General features: G+C 42.8%; 1 protein-coding gene across 4 annotated transcripts in view; it reads left to right on the top strand.

Moving 5' to 3' along the window:
• FYN (FYN proto-oncogene, Src family tyrosine kinase) overlaps positions 1–26,275 on the top strand; it is a 204,667-nt gene that overhangs the window by 39,911 nt on the left and 138,481 nt on the right. For all 4 annotated transcript variants that reach the window (XM_077289480.1, XM_077289477.1, XM_077289479.1 and 1 more), the window contains exon 2: positions 24,021–24,136. The gene's annotated coding sequence lies outside the window, so the exon portion shown is untranslated. The remainder of the gene's footprint in view (positions 1–24,020; positions 24,137–26,275) is intronic.

Below are 26,275 nucleotides of genomic sequence, written 5' to 3'. Positions count from 1 at the left end.
GCAAAAACCGTCTGTGGGATTCCCTTTAAGAGACATTCACTCTAAAAAACTGGTGGAAATGCGATAATGAATCAGGGTCAATATGTGCATGATAAAAGTGAATTTCTGAATTCAGATTGGTGTCATCTGACATCATCAATATGTTGGACCACGTCTTGCTGTTCCAAATGGCTGTGTTACTTGACAAACGATCTACTTGGCTGTCTCCCGCTTCCTAGATGCATTTTTCTGCTCGGCATTGTAGTAGCCACATGTACCATTTTTTCCATTAAATGTTGATGTGAGCTTGCATTGATTTGCTGACAGGGCCTCAATACAAATGAATGAATGTGTGTACATTACTGCCTAAAATCCCGATGCAATGGGCCCAGTCAAGTAGATTGCAGGAGAAACCACTAGGACTTCTATGTGCTGAAAGTATTTGGTAGCTTATATCTTGGATGGATTTTTTTTTTCTTTTAGTGACTCATCAATTTCTTCTGTGGTCATTAAATATGAATAGTTTTCAGAAACCTGTCAAAACTATATGCAGTGCAATCCATGAAGGAAGCATTACGTGCACACACATAGACATTCTGTTCTGCAAGCTGTTAATAAACACATTTGGAAGACTCCGTGTCATTTTTTTATACTCCGCCAAAAAGGAGATCCTTGAGTGTTCTGATGATTTCTCAAATTTGGATTTGCTTTGGCGTAGCCTTAAAAATACAGCCTTAAGGCCATGTTCACACTTTGCGGGTTTTACCGCGGAACCGCGACGATTTTGATGCTGCGGGTCCGCAGCAGTTTCCATAGCGTTTCCATTAACATGTAAACCCTATGGAAACCGCAAACCGCTGTGCACATGCTGCGGGAAAAAACGCGCAGAAACGCAGCGGTTTAAAACCCGCAGCATGTCACTTCTTTGTGCAGAATCGCTGCGATTCTGCACCCGTAGGAATGCATTGAACCGCTTACTTCCCGCATGGAGCTGTGCCCACTTTGCGGGAAGTAAGTGGATAATGCGCGGTTGCTACCCGGGGTGGAGGAGAGGAGACTCTCCTCCAGGCCCTGGGAAGCATAAATAGTGTAAAAAAAAAAGAATTCAAATAAAAAATGATGCTATACTCACCTCTCAGCGCTGCCCGCGGCCGTCCGGTCTTCGGTTTGCTGTGCCGAACAGGACCTGTGGTGACGTCGCGGTCACATGACCGTGATGACGCCGCGGTCACATGACCGTGACGTCACGAAGGTCCTTCTCGGCACAGCATCTTTGGAATTGGACCGCCGAGTGCAGCGCCGAGGAGATCGCGACGTCAGAGGGTGAGTATAACCAATTTTTATTATTTTTATCATTACTATTGATGCTGCATATTGCTGCATATGCAGCATCAATAGTACAGGAGTAATCCCGCAGCGGAAACCGCGGAACAAACCACGATAAATCTGCAGGGATAACCGCAGCGGTTTTGCCCTGCAGATTTATCAATTCCGCTGCGGGATAAACCCGCAGAGGGACGCCGCAAAGTGTGCACATGGCCTTATTCAGATTTTTGGGGGTCCATGTATCTGTTTCCTGCACAATGTATGAGCCTCATGTTAGAGTTTTCCAGAAACAAAGAATTTAGCTCTGATAAGTTGCCGTGGGACACATTACGCTGTGTCAAAGGCTTTAATAAAGCTCAGCCCCAGGCTAAAATGTCACTTTGGTTTTGCACATACTTTAGTCCGCTAAATATAATGCTTGAGTTGCATGTTGACATACTTTTGCCTTTATTTTTTGCCCCTGTGTACAGATTGTACACACTTACAGACAGTTGTGTCAGCATATTGCTGTTTCGTTGAACATTAGAACAAATACGTGTCTTCTCCCCATTGACTATAATGGGGACGACAAATGCAGCAGCTAAAATGGCCTAGGGTGAGAGTAGGAGATATATATTTTTTATGTTTAACTGTGTAATCTGAAGACTGCAGGAGATAGAGGTTGAAACAGATTTCAGGGATGTGTCACTTGTCAAAGTGCGTACTGTTGTTTATTAACTGTGCAGGATTTATCATTAAGAGATTGACATTGCTGGTCTATACTAGTCTGGCAACGCCCCCTTCTATGATAAGCAGCTCACAGTCTATGGACTTTGTACATGCAGAGCATGGTGTGGGCGGGGTTAGATTCCTCAGCTGTGCTGCATTCTAAATCTAAAAGCTCTGATTGTGTCAGAACGGCTGCGCCCAGAAATCTAAGTGATACATTGTTGGATTTAGCCTCTCTTTGTCGATGTTACGCTGCTCTCAGATGAAGTAACAATGAGTATATCATTGGAAAAGGATAAAGGAGCTTCTACTGTTTCATACTGAGATTTTCAAGGAAATCTGTCAGTAGGATCCACCTTCCTAAGTCATCTATATGGGCATGTATGTTGTAGGAAGCTGAATAAAATTATACCTTGATATCTGTTATCCGATATCTTATTCCACAGAAATCCACATTTTTCTTAATATGTAAATGAGGTGGTAAGATCTATGAGCCGGACACTGATTTTCCAGAGGACCTGTCTCCAGAGCTTACTTTAAATGAAAAGAAGCGTTACCAGTGTGTGAGACATGTCATGACTGACAGTCTACTCTCCTGATCTACATGTCTCACACTGGTAACACTGATAATTTAGAGTAGGCTGGGAAATAAAATGTAATCCAATTTATCCAATGTAAAATATAGGGAAAATTCTAAATGTTGAAACTTGCTTTCCCTTGCAATGATTAAAACCGCATTTGTATTGCATTGCATTTGTAGCGGATTAACATTAGTATTTGGAAATTGCCTTTTAAATAGCAAAAGATAAAGCTATTTTTTATTGAGCAGTTTCCCCATCAAAGCTATTTTTATGAGGCCCCAGTGGACTGTAGTTATAGCGAACACATGGGCTGACATTTCAAACATGCATCGTAGTATTTCAGTTCACTTTATATTAGTGCCGCCTGGATTCCAATACCTGAGGTCCCTTAGGAGAACTGTTTGGGTATGTGCATGTGACGTCTTTTTCAGGCGAGTCCTCTCCGAAACCTGCCTGAAAAAAATGCCCAGAAAATGCATTTCTATGGAAAAACGACTTACTGTTCATATGATCAGGCTTTTGAGCGTCTTCTAACTGCTTCACATTTCCTAGGATGCCAAGAGGTTTAAAGCAGTGATCTGATCATTCGGCAGTCATTTTCCTCTCTGAAGATGTTCTGTATTTTACAATACAAGTCAATGGAATGGCTGAAAAAACGTAGATGACCAAAAGCGATAATTAACAAAAAAAGCAAATAGTCGATTTAGACAGAAAAACCCTCTGGTGTTTGATTGAGGATTTTCCTCTTGGAAAGCTTATGAGTGCTTAGCCTTAGAGGCACAAATGGGGGCAGATTTATTAAATCACTTGCTTATTGAGATCCAAATGTATTAAAAAATATAGACAGCTAAACTTTTGGAAGGAAAAAGGTGCACTGACATATACCAGTAAAACATATCCCAAATTGACTCTTTTCAGCATATGTCAGGCCAGCAGAATATTATATGACAACTATAATGTCATGTAATTTGACTTGAGCCATGCTTTGTAAGGCCGAATTCAGACATCTGTGAAACACCACCATGTACAGACCCTGATGTACTGACTGAGTGCAGGTCTCCCAACCTGGAATCAACAGCCTTTTCTAAGCCTATGAGGCTGTCAAGTTCAGATTAGGAGAATTGCTTCCAGTCCATGCTTTGAGGCCCTACTTGGACCATGTTTCACGGACGTCTGCATGAGGCCTAAGGGTATGTGTCCACAGTCCAGAATCCCAGCGCTTTGGACCCAGTGGATACCCCGCTCCGCCCAATGCACTGCCGGCTTTTGTACGCAATGTGATTCTGCCAGTGTTCATTGAACATAGGCGGAATCACCACATCCTATCCATAGATGGAGCATCTCCGCAAGATAAATAGACATGCTGCGGTCTATAAAGATGCGCCGCATGTCCGGTTACACAGGTCTGACACCTGCGTGTTTGTACGCATAGTGGAGATGGGATTTCATAAAATCCCATCCACTATGTTGTAACATCTGGATGCTGCGGATTGGACGCTGTGGATTGGACGCTGCGGCTGTACGCATCGTCCAATCCACAGCAAATACTGAATACGCCCCGTGGAAACACACCCCAACTCTACGTAGCATTGCAAATCTATAGTCATGGCCGAAATATTGCAATTACATGTGTTTTGTTATACACAAGTTTATTTCCTTTGTGGGTACTGAAACAACACAAGAAAAACTGAGAAAAAAGGCAAATTGGATATAATTTTGCAAAAAATTCCAAAATTGTTGGCACCTTTCCAAAATTGTGAGTAAACAACTTTGTTTCAAGCATTTGATGTTCGTTCAAACTCAACTGTGGCAAGTAACAGGTGTGGGCAATATGAAAAACACCTGAAACCAGATGAAAGTGGGAGAAGTTCACTCCATCTTTGCATTGTGTGTCTGTGTGTGCCACACTAAGCGTAGAGAACAGAAAGAGGAGACATATCTGAGCAGTTGAGAACCAAAAATGTTGAACAATATACACCATCTCAAGGTTACAAGTCCATCCTCAGAGATCTTGATGTTCTTTTTTCCACGGTGCTCAACATAATAATGAACTTTACAACAGATGGCACTGTAGCTAATCTCCCTGGACGTGGACAGGAGAGAAAAATTGATGAAACGTTGCAACGCAGGATAGTCCAGATAGTGGATAAGCAGCCCCAATCAACTGCAAAGAAAATCAAGCTGTCCTGCAGGCTCGATGTGCATCAGTGTCAGCACAAACTCTCCGTTGACATGTGAATGGAATTAAATGCTATGGCAGAAAACCCAGAAGGACTCCATTGCTGACACAGAGACATGAAAACCTAGATTGCAGTTTGCCAAAAGTTAAAATCCTGCGAAAGCATCTTGTGGACAGATGAGACCAAGATAGACCCTTTTGTTAAAGCACATCATTCTACTGTTTACTGAAAATGAAATGAGGCTTACAAAGAAAAGAACACAGTACCTATAGTCATATATGGTGGAGGTTCAAAGATGCTTTAGGGTTGTATTGCTGCCTTTGGCACTGGGTGCGAAATCTGAGGAGTACCAAAATATTTTGGGTTGCAATTTAGCGCCCAGTGTCAGAAAGCTGGGTTTGCCTTGTAGGTCATAGATCTTCCAGCAGGACAGTGACCCCAAGCATACTTCAAGAAGCACCCAGAAATGGATGGAAGCAAAGTGCTGATGAGTTCTGAAGTGGCCAACAATGAGTCCAGATCTAAATCCCATTGCACAACTGTGGAGAGATCTTAAAATTGCAGCTGTGTGAAGACACCCTTCACATATGACAGACCTGGAGCAGTTTGCAAAAGAAGAGTTGTCCAAAATTCCACTAGAGATGTGTAGGAATCTTGTTGATGGTTATAGGAGGCAGTTGATTGCAGTTATTTATTCCAAAGGGTGTGCAACCAAATATTAAGTTGAGGGTGCCAACAATTTTGTCCAGCCCATATTTTGGGTTTTGTGTGAAATGATGTCCACTTTGCCTTTTTCTCAGTTTTTTTTGTGTAGTTCTAATACACACAAAGGAATTAAACATGTATAATTGCAATCATTTTCTGAGAGAAATACTTCATCTTCTGGAACAATTTAAGGGGTGCCAACACTTTCGGTCATGACTGTATATGCTACTCCTGGTCTGTGGCCACCTTTTTGTCATATTCCAATTCTGCAATGGAAAATGTATTAAACCCGTGTAGAGGAGCAGGAGGTAAAGTCCTAGATGACAGGTATGTGTCACCGAGGTGGCTGGCTTCGGTGATGCAAGTTCCAGAATTGAAGTCTTCAGCAACGGTAGGTTGCTAAGAAGGTTTTTATTGGGACAGGACTTTGGATCCAGGATTTAGGAGTGACCAAAAGATTCTGGGTGGGAAAGGTCGCTCCCATAACTCCAGTCCCATCTTTGCAGGTCCTACAAAAGGAAGTTGAAGTGGCTGAGGTGTTTCAGAAAATGTTTAGAAATCCACACACAATGCTTGTGAACGGGCTTTGTGTAGCTTTGTTATTATTCAAAGCGAAAAATTGAGCAAAATGTTTGTGCTTGTTATGTGAAAAAAAAATCTGCATGGAAAAGCCTTGCATGACATTTCTTTACGTCTGCTCGACAGTATACTTGTCCTCGACTCTGAGAAAGACTTACAGGCTTAGCTGTATAATATTCATTGGCGACATTACATTAGGCAATCTAATGGCTCCTGCTAGGTTGATTGCTCGCTCTGTTGCCTTCCTAGACAATTACAAGCACCTTTACAACATGTTACGTGTTTCTAACCGGATCATTACCAGCTGCTGTATCCTTTGTGCAATACGTAGAGCTGAACGATTGCTCAGTAGTTGATGCCTCAGTCTGATTGACAGGCCACCATTTGTATTCTTTGTGTTCACCTAGGTGAGGAATATATTGGTAGGTCAGCCAAATTGCCGTGTCACTGGCCCTGAGTTATGTACCTGGCATCAATAATATTCTTAGTATTTATCTGTGGGCTTTTTTCAGACTATTCTTACTTGTTACATTAGAACCGATTTTTTTTTTCGTTTAAAGTTATTTTGATGCCAAAATCAGAGCCGGCCTATTCTTGTATTCTTGCCATTCAAAATCCACAAGAACCCCCTAAATCCTAATATGAGCATTTAAAAAAAAAGTGTGCAGACTCGTCAGAATAATATCTTAGATACATTTTATGTGCACTTATGTAAACGTCATCTTTTGGAATAGGTCATTTTCTTGGAACTTGTTTTCTCCGAGGAGTCTTGATAAAATCATAATAAAGGGGTATTTCCTTTAATAATGACTTATGGTAAAAGCTGTTTGTTTTCCATTGAACAATATGGAATTTCTGCAGAAAGGAAAGCTCCGAAGTCCTTCCCAAATAATTATAGGAAAGTGCTGTGTAGTGTCTTCTATGTCAGAGGGGACTGTATTAAGTACTGGAAAAAGGAATCGATCATCTGTAAGATCATCACTGGTTATCCTTGGTCCAGCACTTACAGTGAGCTAAGAAGCAGAGAAATAATAAGGCCATGTTCACGCAGTACACAAAATCGAAAAATTGCCACATTTGCTATCACAAATCTTGTGGCAAAAACCACGGCGCAGTCACACTGTGGGAACATGGCCTAATCCTTTTTTTTTGTGCTATTTTTGCTTTTTGTGGTTGTTTTTTTAAATATTTAGATTACTATTATATTATTATACAAATTTTAGTAATTTTTTAAAACAACTAAGATCTAAATAACTAACTGTCACTACATGAATGGTTGTAACCAAGGATATCTAAGCTGCTTCAGTGTAGGTGACATAGCTAATCAGAAGAACTGTACTACATTTGTAATTGGAGGTATTTGCCACTATAATTATTATGAAACCTACTACATATTGGGATAGGATCGTCGAGATGAGAATACCCCTTTTGTGGGAATCTGTCACCAGGTTTTTGCTACCCCCATCTGTGCGCATTATTTCTTTATGTCGCGGTATAAAAAACACCGCCATGCTTAACTAATACTCCATGTGAACTGAATGTCTGGTGACCTGACGGGAGAAGTCATTTTACTAATGCTCACTTCTGCGCTTATTAGATTAGTTGTGCCTAAGCAGTTGTGTTGCCGGGATAGTATTTAGCGTGTGATTGCTCACTGCTGAGTACGGTTGCGTGCATGTTAATCTAAACGCCAGCTTTTAATGACATTTTGGTTGCTGCCGCTGATCCTGCTGTTGATTGCAGCGTCTGGTCTTTATAGGAAGTATTTGTCCGTGTCGCCGGTACAGCCTGGAGAGCCCAGCGGCAGCGCTCTGAAGCATGGCAGTGGGTCCGGACTCCGATGCTTACACACAGTGCCATGGCCTCCTCACTTGTTCTGGTTTACATTTGGGAACACATGTTTGAGAGCCGCTTAGTTGGCCGTGTTTATTTAGTCTGGTTTCTATTGTTCCAGGTACAGAAACTCATTCAGATGCAGGTGAAACACACGTAATAATAATATAATAATAATCTTTATTTATATAGCGCCAACATATTCCGCAGCACTTTACAGCTTTACAGTTTCAAACACAACAGTCATAAGTAACAACGTTAACAATACTTAAAGCGAAATAAGACGACCCTGCTCGTGAGAGCTTACAATCTACCATACTACACAGCAAAAGATATTCACTTTCTAATGTTACTGCGAAGCAAAAAGATAAAAAAACATTTCATATGTTCCCACCGATAGAACATTATATTGGATGTCTGATAACATTTGTGATCTAAATGTCACTCCGATTACAGGGCAATAAGTAGCGATTTCTGACTGTTGTATTTTCGTTTAGGGAGGCTTTGTAACAAGCCTAATAAATTTTTTTTCTAAGTTTTTATTTTTGATCATTTAATTTATAAAAGCGGAAGCTAACATGTCTAGAAGGTCACAGTTGGCGATATTCGAGATGAAAACGTAATGATCTTGGGGTCTGAGCAAAGACTAACACAATAATGCCGATATAGTCCTACGTATAAGTACAGGTCACATGCAGCATGAAGACCCTAACATGAGAAGTATGGCTAAGACCATATATGAAAGCCAAAGGGAACTTTATTGAAAAGTAGATAAAAACATATGAAAAGTACAGTACAAGGAATCTATACAAGGTTAACAACCAGACAAAAGGATAAATGTGTAGGACAGTTAGGGGCCCTAAAGGATGGCACAATGCCGATGGGCATGCATGAAGGAATGATCGTGGGGTATGATCGAAGAATAACACAGTCATATTCTCTCCTGTTTAAAATGACTGATAACAGGGAACAAAAGAAGATAGGTGCAGTGTGCACACAATGTTTGCGGTGAATGTTTGTCATATAACCAGTACGGTGTATAACCAGTCACTAAGCATATACCCATTAACTTGACCATGGAATATCATTAGCAAGTAGCATGTCAACTACTTTAGGCATATTTTGGTCATTATATATTGTAATTGTTTTCATTTTTTAAAATGGGCAGATTGGTTTAAAAAACAATCCGCTTCCGGATGCCACACTACTTGGTGCCTACTTTGTGGCCCCTCTCAACACACAGGAAATGACTGCTCAGCTAATCACTGGCTAAAGCAGTGGCCCTCCAGTTGCTGGCTGCGGCAGGTCACATGTTCAGTATTGGGGAAGCAAACTGCAGCAGGAAGTGGAAACCAGCGGAGGACTGGACAAAATTGGAACCGGCTCTGCAATGATCAGTAGGGTGAGTATCAATCCTTTTTTTTTAAATTTATTCTGGGCATTTGATTAAACAAAGTGGGCACTTACTTTATCACCGATGATCTATTGTTAGGATAGGTCATCAATGTGTGATAGGTCAGGGTCCTGCTGATCAGCTGTTATCGGTGGCGATGGCCGGCCGGAAGTACTCACTTGCGAAGCTGCTCCATCTTCTGGTAGTGACCGCAAAGGGGTACTACACATCCGCCTCCAAATGATTTGTATAGGAGGCGAATGTGTAGCACCAAGCCCCAGCCACTATCATACGACGGTCAGCTCCTCAAGTGAGTACTTATGGTCGGCCACCGATAACAGCTGACTGGCGGGGGTGCCTGGTGTTGGACCCTGACCTGTCACACATTGATGACCTATCCTAAGAATAGATCATCAATGATAAAGTAGTGGACAACCTCTGTAACTATCTTTTTGTTCTAGTGCAGAGGTGGAAGCCCCTTGATACAGGAATGTTTTTCATCAACAGCCAGGTATCGGAGAGGGAGGAGGAGGGGCAGAATAGCTGAACTCTTGGTGTATTTAAAGAATATTAATTCTAAATTTTATTCTGTTTTAAATTCAATGTATGACAACATAGGATCAAAGGAGGAGAGAAAAGAGGAAGTTGTGTTATTTTTGTTGCGAATTTTCTTCCTTTTCTTTGGGGGCCTTTATTTAGAAATATTAGTTTAGGCTAGGTTCGCTATAGTGTTCCACAAAAAGAAAATAGCGTAGCACGTTGCACTTTTTCTTACTCTTACGATGACAAAATGTGCGGCGACGCCTTGTGACTGACATTGAAAAGCAAAAGTGAACAAAGCCTTAAAGAGTAACCATAGTTTGATTTTTTTTCCCATAAGTCAATAGTAGATGTAAAGATAACAAACTTTGTAATAAGTCTTATTGGAGAATTTCTCCTCCATGACGGATCCTTCATTCTCAAAATTCTTAAGGTATAAAATCTGCCTTCAGTGAACACAGATTTCCCCATTACTGAGATAGGAGATGGCATTTGGTGCTATGAAGTTCCATGAAGAACTGTAAATATCGTTTCAGGAGATTTGGCAGCAGAACCTGTCTCTGACTCTAGTACCTCCTCACCCTCCTCCTCCCTTCTCCATAGAATCTCCTATCTCAGTAATGGGAAAGTGTCTTCACTGAATACAGATTTTACCCATGAATTGAGAGTGAAAGATTAATCCAGGAGGTGAAAGAAGCAGATCTCTCTGATAAGATATATTACACAGTCAATTATTTTTATGTCTACGAAAAAAATGTACATTTCTAAGTTCCTTTGCATTGCAATATGATGATAAATAAGGAGTGCCAAGACCGGGTACTGCACATTCGATCCTGATTGCTTTGACTAGCGGGGTGGATGTCAGGACCCGGCGGCAGAGACGATACAGATGACAGAGCTCTGGTGTGCAGCTCCTCAACGGAGCACCTCCAGGCAGTGTTGGTAATAGGGGGAGCTGATAGGTGGCAGTGCCAGGTGTGGGACCACCACCGGTCAAATATTGGTAACCTATCCTAAGGCCATTCATGTAAAAGTCCAGGACGCCCCCTCTAATACACTTACACATAATTACATAGATAATTGAGAAATATGAGTTCTTCTTCAAGGAACATTTGCAGGTGGTTTGATGTGCTGCCTTCATACAGATTTGGAGTTTTCCTTATATACGTGTTTACATGTGTTTTTGTGTGAACAATGTTATAAAATAATTTGATCAGTCTGCCCGATCAACTATGTTAATGTCAATTTGCGCTTTGGAAACCATCTGCATTGGCAAATAGTATGTAGATAAGCGATCATTACTACCCAGGAGCAAATCCCATCTACACAATGCGCTTACTTAGCATTTGTCAGCACATCTATACACGGCGGTTATCGTGAATGATCGTTTATTTGTGTAATCATGGACCCGTATAAAAAGGCCTTTACGACTTACTTTTTATGTAACTTTATAGAGTAATATCGCTAAATGTCATTCTGAAGTTAAGTACGCTTTTGACCATGATTCTTCTTTTTGACAGTAACGCTCTGAGAATATTGGATGCCACCATTTATTATACGTAGAGCGTCTTCAATAACATGGCGCCACTATTAAATGGTAACACGTGTAATAAGTATAATTAAATCTGACACAGTAGGCTGTGACATTTACTCACTATAGCAGAATGTCTTCAGTGGAGAATATGTGCCGTTTTAACTGAAGAGCTTCTCATGAACTTGAGCAATAGCTGGGATTCGGAGATTTGGCTGTAGACCTGCTATTTAGTGCAAGAAAAAACATTCTAAAAATCAAATGCATTGTTGTGCACTTCTTTTAAAAGTGAAACTCATTCAAAAAAGGGTTTCAATATTAATCATAGTCACAATGATGATTTAAGGTTTACGTGGGTGGTTGGGAGGAATACAGTTGAACCAACATCTATCTTATATGAGTCTAGCCTTTACCATTTTTATCTTTTACTACCCCAGTTCTTAAAAAAACAGTTGAACTCTGTGTAAAATGTATTGGAAATAAGAATGCAATGATTTGGAAATCTCTTACAGCCATATTTTACTCACAACAGAACATAGAATACCGATCAGAAGGGGAACATTGGACATTTTTCCAATTCATTTGAAAAAAATTTACTCATTTAGAAATTGATATCAGTAAGGCTACTTTCACACTAGCGTCGTACGACGCACGTTGCAATGCGACGTGCCGACGTACCGACGCATACTGTGAAAAAAAACACAACAGTTGTAAAACTGCATCCGCTGCCCCATTGTAATGTCCGGGGAGGGAAATGGCGGACACGACGCACAAAAAAGGTTACATGTAATGTTTTTTAGTGCCGACGGTCCGCCACAACACGACGCATCCGTCGCACGACGGATGCAACGTGTGGTAATCCGTCGCAATGCGTCGGTAATGCAAGTGTATGGAGAAAAAACGCATCCTGCAGGCAATTTTCTCCAAATCGACGCATTGCGACGTGCGTCGTACGACGCTAGTGTGAAAGCACCCTCACACATCTCAAAAAAGTTGGGACAGGGCCATGTCTACCATTGTGGAGCATTCCCTCCTCTCTATATAACAGTCTGTAAGCGTCTGGGGAGTGAGGAGACCAATTGCTGGAGTTTTGGGAGAGGAATGTTGTCCCAGTCTTGTCTGATGTGGGATTCTCGCTGCTCAACCATCCTTGGTCGTCTTTGCCAGATTTTTCATTTCATAATGCACCAAATGTTTTCTATTGGTGAAAGGTTTGGATTGCAGGTGGCCGGTTCATCACCTGAACTCTTCTGTGTGGCCTATGTGATGCAGTGACCCCTGTAACAGGTAGGGGGCGCTGCATGGTCTCCCCAGTATGCGCACGGAGGCGTATTGAGGCCGTGAGAGAGCATAGCCGTTGTATGCATGGATGTGATAGTGAGACAGTGTCTGGCATTGTGGTTAATGGGAGGTATCTGTCACAGAGGAGGAGGTCTTCTGCGCTGTAAGTCTCCCTTGATATGGGGAGATGCTCCCAACAATGCAACCCGGAGTATTTGGTCTTTGGTGCACATGAGCACTAAAATGTTGTTTAGTGAATCTGGGTCCGGGTTGCGGGTAGCTATGAGAGATGGGAGGGTCTGGCTACCCACATACCTCACCACTGGGTGAGGGTGCTCACTGTACCCCTTTTTCCTATTTGGCAGTGCGGGTGTTTGAGGACCTGCAATGATGTCAGGATCACGTGACCGGCCCATGTGATACATACCTCACCTGTGGGAGTGGTTACAGGTACATAATGTGACCAGGGTGTGGGTCACATGTTCCTGGAGGTTCCTGTGTGGTCTGAGTGTGTAGACCTGTATGGTACAGGTGCAAGGTCCTGGCAGATACCTCGGTGTTGGGTGTGCTAAGCCCTGAAGAGCACATTGTGGGTCTGGGCTACTGGTGGCCTGGGTATTGGACGGTCCCAGCCGGGGATGGACGTCCTGAATAGTACCCGGACAGGCCACCTGTGTGACCCTGAGTAACCTGGGTGTTGGGAGGCCCTGGAAGGAGGACCGGATCCCTGAACAGCACGAGGTGCGGACAGGGATCTGCAGAGTCAGTAACAGGTCCCGTGTGGTACTGCCAGTGGAAAGCCTGCAACGCTGACAAGCAGGTAATACCAGACTGTGTGTTTGGCTCCAGAGTGAGCCTGAATATTGGACTCGACCAAGAGTGTATGGTCACAGTCCTGATGGAACATAGTCACACTGTGAACATGGTTACTTTGTTTTGCCGTGCTATGAAGATTGTTGTTTTGTGTTTTCTGCCACTGGGGTTTATGGAGTAATAAACCCAGTTGAACTTTTGGAAGAAAGTACGGTCTTGTGTGTTAATACGCTGCCAAGCGAGTATTCCCCAATACGCTAGTGAGCGCTATCTTACACCATGCTGATGTGATGGATGCAGTACGTGGTTTAGCATTGTCTTGCTGAAACATGCAAAGCCTTCCCTGGAGTAAATGTTGTCTGGATGGAAGCATGTGTTGTTCTAAAATCTCCATATAATGCTCAGCATTGATTGTGCCTTTCAGGATAGGTAAGCTGCCCATAACAGGCGCTAATACAACCCCATGCCATCAGAGATGCAGGCTTTTGAATTGGGCCCTGATAACAAGCTGGATAGTCCTTCTTCTCTTGAGTCCTCAGGACACCGCATCCACGATTTCCATAATGAACTCAAAATTTTGATTAATCTGAGCACAGAACAGTTTTGTATTTTACCTCAGTTCATTAGAAATGAGCTTTGGCCCAGACAAGACCTCAGCGTTTCTAGATTCTGATTATATTTGGCTGCTTCTTTAAATGATAGAGCTTTTAGCTTGCATTTGGGTCAGATTGCACAGCAAACTGTGTTCACTTTGCGCAAACGATGATTTTCACAACCGAATCATGCCAGTTTTTGTAGTGCTGGGTGAGAGCCCATAGATCACAAGCATCTAATATTGACTGTTGGTCTTGTACTTTGTGCACATGAATTTCTCCAGAATCTCTGAATCTTCTGATGACAATATTTGATTTGCTATAGATGGTGAAATACTCAAAGTCTTTATGATTTTTTGCTGGAGGTATATTTTTCTGAAATTATTTCACATCGTTTGTTCCCATATTGATGAACATATTAATACATTGTTTTTCTTGCCGATTTCTTTTGTAACTGTGGCTGCTATATTGTGCCTAGTTACAGGGGAAGTTCAGCCTTCTGCCTTCAAAGCAGAGCTGATTGCTCCCTCCCTACACCCAGCGATCACATGTTCATAGGGTCCACAGTAGGATTGCATAGTAAGTGCTACGCTTCCTACTCTGTATTCACAAGAGCTGGTTCAGTACTGTATACATAGATGGAGAAGGTAATAAACCATGTTTACCTTTTCTCTGGGAATGCTCTTTGACACCCCCTACCCTTTCCCACCCCTACAGAAGCACAATCCATAGTAAGCTGCTTACACTACATTGACATTTTATAATGTCAGTGCAGAGATAAGTGTGGACTGCCCAGACATATAAAGTATATGGGCAGTCACACTTATCTCTGCACTGACATATAGAAGAAGTTAAGATAGATCATGGCTATCATATCAGTGGTGCTCCAACACTTGGCATCCCCACCAATGAGGTGTTACCAGCTGTTAAACAGCTTATGGAGCCAAAATGGGTCCATACATTGTGTGTGCGTCCCTTGGCACTGCAGTTCAGCTTCTCTTGAAGCAACAGGACAGCACATTACTGGAAGTCCCATAGACACTGGATTGAGTAGAGGTTGAGCATGTATACCTCTCTAAATTGAAGACAGCTAGTTCCTCGGGTTCCGGAGCCCCATTGTCAGCACCACAGGGTTTTTTGATAGGGCCATAGATGTTGTTTCTGAGAATAACCCTTTAAATATCTGTTGGAACTATTGTTATGGCTTTCCAGTTACATCTGAGCATTATGATGAGCTATTGGACTGCAAAAGGACCATATACTGTTTTTGCTCAGGAACCCTCTTCTGTCTGTGGCCGTCCTTGGATAACACATCCCATTTTTCATGTGAGTATGTTTACAATTTATTTTCATCTGACATCAAATGGCATTCAAATGTCAAATTTCATTTAAAATGCCAACAGTGCAGAGAGAGCGTCAGGCCTGGGGCAAATTATATGTGGCTCTCCATGCAACTACACTAATGCTGGCTATATATAATATACAATTCCGTGTAAAAGTTCCTGAGCAATTTATATATAATTATTATATATTGTCTCGCTGAATGGTTTCAGAAAACAAAATGTGATATAAAGCACCAGGAATACAGGATTGCAGACAGATGCATAGCAAGGTCCTATTTCCACCCCGTATATGAGACATTTGCTTGTAACATGAAGCGGCACCGTGATGGCAGATATTCCTATTGTGTGCAATGCATCGGGCCAGACAATGCATTATTACATGCCTGCTCGTTACTGATCTAGCTGCCTTTCTCGCAGCACAGATACATGTTTGTCTGTGGCCAGTTTACACTGTCATGTGTAGTTTGTTCTCTTTACAAGAAATGCATGTTGCGCACAACAAAGCCCACATTTTCCATTGTCCTTGCACAGATTACAATGTGCTTAATACAGCATGGGAAGAATGGAGGAAATGCGTACGTCAGTGCAGGGAGGAGGGTGGTTTCCAGCAGGAAATAGGTCTGTAATGTGTGTGATGTGGAAAGCACTGGCTGAATATATACTAGTAAGAAATCCACACAATCGTATGTACACATGGCAAGTCATCGGCACGCCATTGTAATGCAGTCCTGCTACAAGTATCACATTATACTATTAGGATGTATTATAAATAGGGTCGGCAAGTAAGGGTGAACTCACCGAGGGTGTCTACTTCCCCAAATATCCTGGGATTTAGCCCATAAGTTCTACGGGATGTAGAGCAAAGGGGCTAATGTTTCAGGATGTAACAGATTATTAGGCGATTTCCTTAAAGATTCATTTTCATATCTAATCCCTAGATGAGCTTTACATCAGTAAATAGAAACTGCATATCCAGAAGCCACTGTTTCACCATATTAGTTAGTATACCCCCCACTTTCTGTTGTTAAAGGGGGCCTGTGAGATCTTCTGACATGTCTGTGTTAGGAAATCATTTTATTCTCCATGAAATTACAATTCGGATACAGCTTTTCTGAAAACTCTGCGTTGTGCCATTCCCCCTTTTATTCCTCCTAGAAATGATTTAATATTGCAAATGGGTGTGAAAGGGTGTGTTCCTACACAGTCTGACACCGGCAGCACTGATTGGACAATGTAAGTGTGCATGGACACACCCCCAGCTGGGTACCACCCAGTTGTCAGTTTATTTATACATTTCTAGGAGGAATAGCAGAGGAACAGCCCAAATCAGAATTGCTAAAAAATTATCCAGAATTGTTATATTGTGGGGAAACAAGTAATAAAAGTATTAAAACAGACTACAGAGGACAGTTGACAGCCCATCGGTAAATCTTAAAAAAACTTGTATTCAAATGGGTTGTCTTATAAAGGTAATACCTCTTTAAATTAAACACCCATGGTGATTATCTAACCACAAGTGGGGGTAAGGGGAGTAACTGGAGCCTGACTGCTAAAATCCCTAAAATTGCCAGTGGGGAAAAGAAAAGGCAAATAGACAAAGTATGTCCAGCTAGTGTGGCCTTCCTTTCTTGTGTTGAAGTCAACCTGACATCTCATACATGCGTACACTATCTGTATGATTTCAGCCAGGTATGTTTGACTGTGAAAGGCTGCGGCGTTTCAGAGGAAAACATACTTTCAAAGTTGGCTAAGACTGAGCTGCACTGGAGACCAGTCAGTAAGATGGGTCCCCGGCGGCGTTTCGCCGCCCACTGTCACTGGCTGGCAGGTCTTTCCCTATGCACCTACACAGGGAGACAACTGTCACTCCAGGGTAGCGAGAAGAGGAGGACCTTCCTGTCTGACTAATCTCCACCGTGGCTCAATTCCTAAGTATGTTTTTCTTTGGAACGCCACAGTGTTTTAAAGTCAAACACATCTGCTTTCCCTGCACATTATATAGTAGAAAGGTAAGTGTAAGGCTATGTGCACACATTGCGGATTGGTGTGCGGATTTTTCCTCACTGTTTTTGCACAGTCTGCAGGTAAACCACACTGCGGATTACCTGCGGATTTACCTCGGTTTTGTGCAGTTTTTGTGTGGATTCCACCTGCGTATTCCTATTATGGAGCAGGTGTAAACCGCTGCGGAATCTGCACAAACAATTGACATGCTTTGTTTCCATGCGTTTTTTTCCGCAGCATGTGCACTGCAGATTTTGTTTTCCATACGTTTACATGGTACTGTACAACACATGGAAAACAGCTGCAGATCCGCAGCATCAAATCCGCTGCGGATCTGCAGCAAAATCCGCAACGTGTGCACATAGCCTTATATTGTTCTGTTAGCCCCTGTGTAATGTATTGTACTCTGGCAAGAGAGACTATGGGCCAGGACTTGTGAATGGAAGACAGGCCGGGGCACACCAGAATGCTCCGTGTCCGCACTCTTGCCGTTTTCTTATCTCAGCAGGCCAGGAAAAGGCTGGAATGCAGAGCTAATGATTTTTGCCCATGTGATAGCATGTGATTTCTGTTTTTTTCCTAATGATTTTACACTTTTTTTTAGAAAAGCAAGTAATTCTGCAGAAATCAAACCAAGTGTAGAAAAGGAGCAACTGAAAAAAGAGAAAATGTACTGTCTCAGCCCTTATAGGACCGAATATGGATCACAGTTTAGCTCAATGATCTAAAGACCACTAAACCCTGTGAACTATTTTTTGTGCCTGAAATAGTGACTTTCAGAGCAGGAATTTATGGTAAAAATTTAATGTGAAGCTAATGAGATATTACGGTATGCTACACAAGCAGGGATCTGTCTGTTCTAGAATAAGAAAGCGATCCATGGCCACTTATAGTATCACATCGTTTCAGAGGGGTAAGGGTGATAGTACACGCTATGTCGTGCTGCATATGTCCTAAATTCCGCCCACAGTGGTGCCCAGTGGGCGCAAGGTTGTGAAACAGTATTATGCCTTCATTTGGTATCACCGTGAGCAAAGTTTTGGATACATGCAGTCAGACGCAGCATGTGGTATCACCCTTAGGCTGGGGTCACACTTGCGAGTGCAATGTGAGTGACTTGCGTGAGTCTCTCGCATCAATACCCGGCACTGCCGCCGGCGGGTCGGACCAGAGCGTTCAGCTGCTTAGAAATACATGCACCCGCACACTCCGGTCCCGAGTGCCGGCGGCAGTGCTGGTATTGAGGCGAGAGACTCAGGCAAGTCACTCACATTGCACTCACAAGTGTGACCCCGGCCTTAGAGTTAATCTTCCAATTATTAAACTGAACCAAATTAAATTTAAAAATGTAGTAAAATTATCTGGTCAAGTCTCAGATGGGTTTATTAGGTTTGCCCGTAAGCCAGTCACTGCTGACTTGCTGATTGACGCAATGAAGAATACAAGTAGGATAGTTGAGAAAGTCACACTCCTGAAATTGTAGGAAATATAAATTGGGATGCATTTAGATGGTCCAATCTCAGTCCGTTTTGACTATATGCAAGTGTATTAGCACTTGTTTAGTGATCTGTTTACACGGGTGTGGATATCAGACAGTTAAAGGGTTGTCCAGTTTTTCACTCACTCTGTGACTACAAACTTGTGAATTCTACAGCTACATTACAACTAGACATGTGGAGCCTTACAAAATACAAACAAGTTGAGCGAGACTGCGTACGTCAAGTCGGAATGTGGCCGGGAGTGTGGATTCACAAGTCTACAGTCACATAGAGTGACTGCAGACTTTTGTGATGAACTTGGACAACCCCATGAATACAATCGGTCTGTCCCCATATAGCATCATGTTATAGGTAGCACATGATCTGTTTACAGGGAGTGATGTGCTGCAGATAACAATGATTTACAGTCAGTATGAACAATCTGACCATCCCATGAACAAGCATTTTGATTGTTGGGTGATCGGAGGAATGTTTACACAGGCCGATAATTAGTGTCCGCCTGTGTAAATGCACATAAGAGAAGATCTCTTCTCATCTGCCTTTTAAAAGGCTTGTCCCGTAAAAACAAGTTATCACCCATCCATGGAATAGGTGATAACTTACTGATCGGTGGGAGTCTGAGCGCTGAGACCTGTACTGATTGGCAAAACAGGGAAATATTATCTTTTCTTATCATTTCAAAATGGAGTGGAAGGTCAGATCATATGCCTGAACGCCGTTCCAGTTATTCTTTATCTGTCTGCTGGAAAAAGCTGAGTGCAGTGCTCGGCAGTCCTATAGGGAATGAAAGAAATGGCGGACTGCTGCACCACTCTGATGGGGATAAAAGACCCCACCTATCATAAGTTATCATCTGTCTCTCCAGTGGATTGATGATAACTTGTTTTCACCAGACCACCTTTTTCAAAGAAGATCACTTCCTATCTGCCCTTAAAGGGAACCTGTCACCACGTTTTTGGAAGATGGGATAAAAATAGCGTTAAATAGGGGCAGAGGTGGGCGTTACATTAGTGTGTTTGTTATGCGTTTATTACCCACCTAAGTTGCCGAAATACCTTTGCAAAGTCTCCGTTTTCGCCTGTCAATCAGGCTGGTCTGGTCAAAAGGGCGTTGTCTTCCCCCAGATTTTGCGTAGTTTTCCGTTGGTGGCGTAGTGGTGTGCGCATGCCCAAGGTCCCAAATCCTCTGCCAGGGGATTTAAAAGAGCGCGCTGTTCGTTTTCATTGGTGATCGGTGGGCGCGGCCATCTTCCTTTGGCCGCGTGTGCGCAGAAGCGGCGCTCTGCTGGCCGCGGCTTCAGGAAAATGGCCGCCGCGATATCCATCTGCGCACGCGCGGCATCCCGCGGCCATTTTCCTGAAGCCGCGGCCAGCAGAGCGCCGCTTCTGCGCACACGCGGCCAAAGGAAGATGGCCGCGCCCACCGATCACCAATGAAAACGAACAGCGCGCTCTTTTAAATCCCCTGGCAGAGGATTCAGGACTTTGGGCATGCGCACACCACTACGCCACCAACGGAAAACTACGCAAAATCTGGGGGAAGACAAGACGCCCTTTTGACCAGACCAGCCTGATTGACAGGCGAAAACGGAGACTTTGCAAAGGTATTTCGGCAACTTAGGTGGGTAATAAACGCATAACAAACACACTAATGTAATGCCCACCTCTGCCCCTATTTAACGCTATTTTTATCCCATCTTCCAAAAACGTGGTGACAGGTTCCCTTTAAATAGGACAGCAAAAACCCCATGGGGCATATGCTGATAGCCCCTAATTAGGGGAAAAACTCCTTTCTGACTCCACATGTGGCAATCAGACTAGGTCCCTGGATCAACATCTCAATCACAGAATCTAGAAGTAGAGTTTCTAATATTATATCTTACATGAAAGGCATCCGGTCCTTTCTTGTACATTTGTAGTGAGTGAACCATTATAAGATCATGTGACAGAGTTTCACTGCTCTTACAGTAAAGAATCTGCCTCTGTGATTATGTTAAAACCTTCATTCCTAGAGACCCAGATGTAAGACGTTCATTAGAAAGATCTCTGTATTGTCCCTTCATAAATATGTACACTGTAATAATTTCACGCCTGAGCAGTCGTTTTTCCCAATTGATTAACCCCAAGTGTGATAACCTTTCTTGGTGTTTTAGATCAACTGTTCTCTTAATAACGTTGGTCACCTTTTTGTACACCGGAGCCCAAAATTGTACCCAGTGTTCTAAGTGTGGCCGGATTAGTGACTTGTATGGTGGCAAAACTAACTATGTTCTCATCTTGAGCATCCATGTCTCTTCTAATGCATCCCATTATTTTATTAACTTTGGCACCTGGCACTGGTCATTAAGGTGAGTTTCACATCCACTAGTGATGAGTGAATGTGCTGGGATAAGGTGTTATCGGAGCATGCTCGTGTGCTTCCAGTCCCCGTGGCTGTTCAGCAGCCGCAAAACATGCAGCGGTGGCCTGTTTGTTAGGCAATCCATGCATGTGTCGAACAGCCGCGAGACATGCAGCCGCGGGAAATCGACCATAGTATTCGAGCACGGCGAAGTCACTCGGTTTGCACACGAGCATGATCGGATAACACCTTATCCCAGCACATTCGCTCGTCGCTAACGTCCACCCAAACACCGAGATCTTTCAGTGACAGTTTTCCAACGTTTTACAGTTTAGTCCATAACTATTTCCTCTGCACAAGTGCATGACCTTACATCTATCTACATTAATCTTCAATTGCCATTTCTCAGCCCAAGTCTTCAGTTTATTTAAATTCTTCTGTAATATTACGGTAAATTAGTTTCTTTTTGGTTGATTACCCTCCAGAGTTCCCCTTCATCTGCAATTATCTGTATTTTATTCATGCACTCCAAGAAAGCCATGCATGTTGCATATTATGGAGTTGTAGAACTTCCAGGTGTCATCATACGATGCCTCAATGTATCCTGCACATGATGGAACATGCCTACGTACGTTTCTTACCCTCCATAAACAATCGGGGGCTTCTGAGAGTATAACGTGGATACATAGTACCGTAGTCTTACCAGACCCTTGTTTTCAATCTGTACGACCTGGATCTGTAATATGGCCATGTGGACGTAGAAATAAATACATAAATTTGAACGTTTCATTGTACAGTTTAATAAAAGTGTAATTGTGGATTTCAATAAATGTGTGTAGAAATCTCCGGCACGTTGGGGGTGGTCTGGGTTGTAATAATCTCCGTGTTGCTGTGTGCAGGATTTGTGAAAATCTCCTGTTTGTCGATTCGAGTGGCTGCAGCGAAATCTTTGTAACAAACGGCGCACTGTCCTCTAAGGAAATGTGAGGCTGCATCTAAGGCAAATCTGCAGATTAGGCACATTCAGCCACCGGGACGCGCTGCCAAGTGATTTTCCTGACACATGGCACCCCTCGTATGCCGCAGCACAGTCTAAAACCAGGGACGATTTCCCTTAAAAATGGAGGGAATTCTATTGTAGGAAATAGCGAGTGTGGGATGAAAGGAACAGGAAGTGAAGACATGTCCTGCATCTTTTACCAGCTGTATAAAGAGACTGACCGCTCTGTCCTGGTTTCAATGGAGGGATTACAGAACACAAATACCCCCTGGCAAAAATAGGAAAAAAAAAAAAACCTTACATTGCAATGTGTAAAAAGAAGAAAATACTGGAGACATCAGTGTAATGAGGACGGATCTATGGATTGATTCTGACGCAGAATATTAATGAAATGGATGGCAATTTAATACGTTATGATTTTTTCGCTCGCGGACCACCAGGTAGAAGATTGGGCAGATGCCAGTGTGATGTATGAAGTTAGAATGAGGAAACAAATGTCATTTGTTTGCGTGTGAATAAAGTTATTTGTCTGCATGTGCCTGGCCGGGAGCTGCCGACAGCCGTGATAATGGTCTGGGCTTTTAATTGCACCTTGCGCACTAATGACATTTGGAGCGGCTTTGCATAGGTCAGCGCCCGGTGCTAATGAATTATGTTCCCTCGCATGCTACCATCTAAGTGTTATTTTATTGACCCTTTCTCTAACTTGTGCTGAAAAGGTTATTTTCACTGCTTAAAATGTCTGCCAAGATTTAACACTTTAATTGGCTCCCCCATCATTTATGTAACATGCTGGTGCCTTCTCTTTTATTTATACCCTGTACTTTATGTACACGTAAGGGGGCTCTTTTCTTTGGATAACCCATATTTTACTGATCCCATGTAATCTCAGTGTCGGGGCACCTAGTAATCCAGTGTAACCTGTAGGAAAATCTGAGTGTTATGTTTCCCTGAAGCGCCTCCGCAGGAAAAAGTAATAATTACACAGTGCCTATTTACATCAGTGGGTCTTCTCCATAACGTAGGAAAGGACAGGTCCTCCAGAGGGAGAGACGCGCTATGTAACCGCTTTCCACTCTGGCTAAGTGATGAGCAGCCTGAACTAAAATGGAAGGAGAAAGACCGGCACGCAGTCATTTTCAAAGAATTGTGCCCTCGAGTAAGAGACTGGTTCACACAAATAGAGGAAGGGACCTCAGCACCAAAAAAGAAAAGGAGACTAGGTCTTGCTGCAGTGTAAATTTATTTTAATCTGGCAAGGAGTCAAAAAGCCATGGGGCTTACACCCTGCTTGTCGAATTTCCTGATTCCCAACCTCCTGCTCCACACAGGTCCTCCTTGACATGAAAAAGATCTCACGATTGACGTTATTGCTCTACTAGATTTTTCCTACCTGCACCCGCTACAGATGTCCTTGACAAAGACCGTACCCAGTCGAAACGTTGGACCACATCTGTTTTTCACTCCTTGTCGGATCAAAAAAGATTTACACTGCAGCAATACCTGCAGCCTGAACTAAAGATACCCCCTTCTATTAAATCAGGAATCCTTCAAATGGTGTTTGGCATAGGTTTTACAAAACTGGAAACCCCCTTTACATTACTGTATACAATTTTGGGTCAAACAAATCAGCAGGATCTTGTGTAAAATACCTTGTGTTATATGACCTAATTCACATCACAAGCTGCAAGTTATGTAGATAACGATTGTTAACATGATTCACATCCTCTTTTTTAACCACAAATATTACTTTATTCCACACTATTTTGACTTTTGTTCTTCATTCCCAAAGGTTTGTAACAGGCGGAACTATCATGTCAACAGTGTGGGAGGCTGATTTCTGAATTTACCACAAAGATCAACAGAAGATACTTTATTTCCTGAGAAGACTTCATCACAGCTTTCAAAGTAATTTCTTACATTTTAATTTTTCCAATTTTATGCAAGAAATATGCAATCATTTTTTTACCAGGTTTTAAATACCTGTGTATTACTGAATGTTGCTTTGTTGGCACCTTTGTTCCTGAGCTTCTGCATTTCTGACATATGGTACCATTACCTTGTATGTACCGTATTTTTCGGATTATGAGACGCTTTTTTGATGAGAAAAATAGGAATTTTTTTGTTAAAAATAAAATGGTGGTGCTTCTTATAATCCATGCGTCTTATTGCTTACCTGGGGTGGTGGCTACGGAAAAGCGGGGTCCCAGGGTCACTGCTGGAGGAGGCAGGAGTGGGGTGATGCTGCAAGCTGGGATGAGGGGGTGTTCCGATGTGCGGCGCGTCGCTTCGGTTGTCCGGTGCTGCTGCGGGGGTGTACCATCTCATCTCCCGAGATCTTGGAGCCGAGATCTCCATCTGCGCTTTCGCCATCCCCGGCGGCCATTTTACCAGAGTCCACTGCATAGGAAACTATTGGTACTGCGTGGGCTCTGGCCTTTCACAAAATGTTGGCAGAGCCTCCGGCAGCAGCGCCGGACACCCCCACAGCACCGCCGGACACTCCTTCATCCCAGCCTGCGGCCTGCAGCAAAGGTATTGGTAAGATATATCCGCATTATAAGACCATTTTCCCCCTAAATTTGGGGGAAAAAAGTGTGTCTTATAATCCAAAAAATACAGTAAATCTAGTCTTGTGAGCCAAGGGAGCTTTATCCTGAAGATGACTACTAAAAAAAAGAGTTGAGGATCACATACTATTGGCTAAGAAAACTTATATTTACATTCAAAGAAGAGGTTCCATATCTCAGAAATGAAAGGCACAAGGACAAAGAATAAAAAACAAAACACAAAATTCAGGAGATGTCACTTTAGGGGGCAGTGCTGGTTTCTGCTCGCTTGTTCTCTTCTTACAATGTACAATGACAGTGCACTCTGTGGGTGGCTTGTCACTACTGATTAGAGCTGCAGAGAGAGCGCACTGTCACTGTGCACTGAGAAGAACAGTGCACAGTGAAAAGATCTTACTGAGCATCTGTCAGAATTGACAACCGACACATGCTCAGCAAAGCAAGGACTAGCCCACCTCCTGAAATACTGGCAGCAATGACCACAGCTTCTGCCCCCGATGATAATTTGTGTGAATATCCTAGCATGCACTACAATTTCCAAATGAAGCGTCATCACAAAGGAAGTAGTGAAAAAAGAGTAGTGAGGAATAGACTGGGAATTTGTAATTAAAGTATACTAGAAAATGATTACAGTATGACATTAAATAGATAGAGATTTAGAAATAACATTTAGTTTTGGCCAACCCTTTAAAGAGATTCTGCCAGCAGGTTTTTGCTACCCTATCGGAGAGCAGCATAAAAAGAAGCTGAATCCAACAATGTACCACTTAGATTACTCGTTGCAGCGGTTCTGACACAATCAGAGCATTCAGATTTAGCAATACAGCAGAGCTGAGAAAGCTAACCTCGCCCACACCAGGCTCTCTATAAACAATGTCCATAGACAGTGAGCTGCTCATCACAGGAAGGGGTGTTGCCAGGCCAGGAGGCAGGAGCTGCTGTGTCAAGCACTGATAAGCTTATGGTGCTAAAACAGTCATTGCAGGCAAACAAAACCACAGAGATTGAAAAGGGAGGCATCTCTGAAAGCTGTATTTTAACCCCTACAGCATGCTGTCTTCAGTTTACATTGCAAAAACCAGCTGACAGATTCATTTTATGAGTTATTCGCATGTCTACTTTTGTGGTCTTTGTTTACTCCACACATAACACAGCCTATAAGGCCACGTTCACACTTTGCGGGTTCCTCTGCGGGTTAATCCCGCAGCGGAATTGATAAATCTGCAGGGCAAAACCGCTGCGGTTATCCCTGCAGATTTATCACGGTTTGTTCCGCGGTTTCCGCTGCGGGATTACTCCTGTACTATTGATGCTGCATATGCAGCAATATGCAGCATCAATAGTAATGTAAAAAATAATAAAAATCGGTTATACTCACCCTCTGACGTCGCGATCTCCTCGGCGCTGCAAGCGGCTGTGCCGACAAGGACCTTCGTGACGTCACGGTCATGTGACCGCGGCGTCATCACGGTCATGT

This window comes from Ranitomeya variabilis, chromosome 2 (assembly GCF_051348905.1).
Source record: "Ranitomeya variabilis isolate aRanVar5 chromosome 2, aRanVar5.hap1, whole genome shotgun sequence".
In the NCBI taxonomy this organism is placed as follows: domain Eukaryota; kingdom Metazoa; phylum Chordata; class Amphibia; order Anura; family Dendrobatidae; genus Ranitomeya; species Ranitomeya variabilis.
The sequence above is the reverse complement of the archived record's forward strand: the minus strand, read 5'-3'. Positions and strand labels throughout refer to the sequence as shown.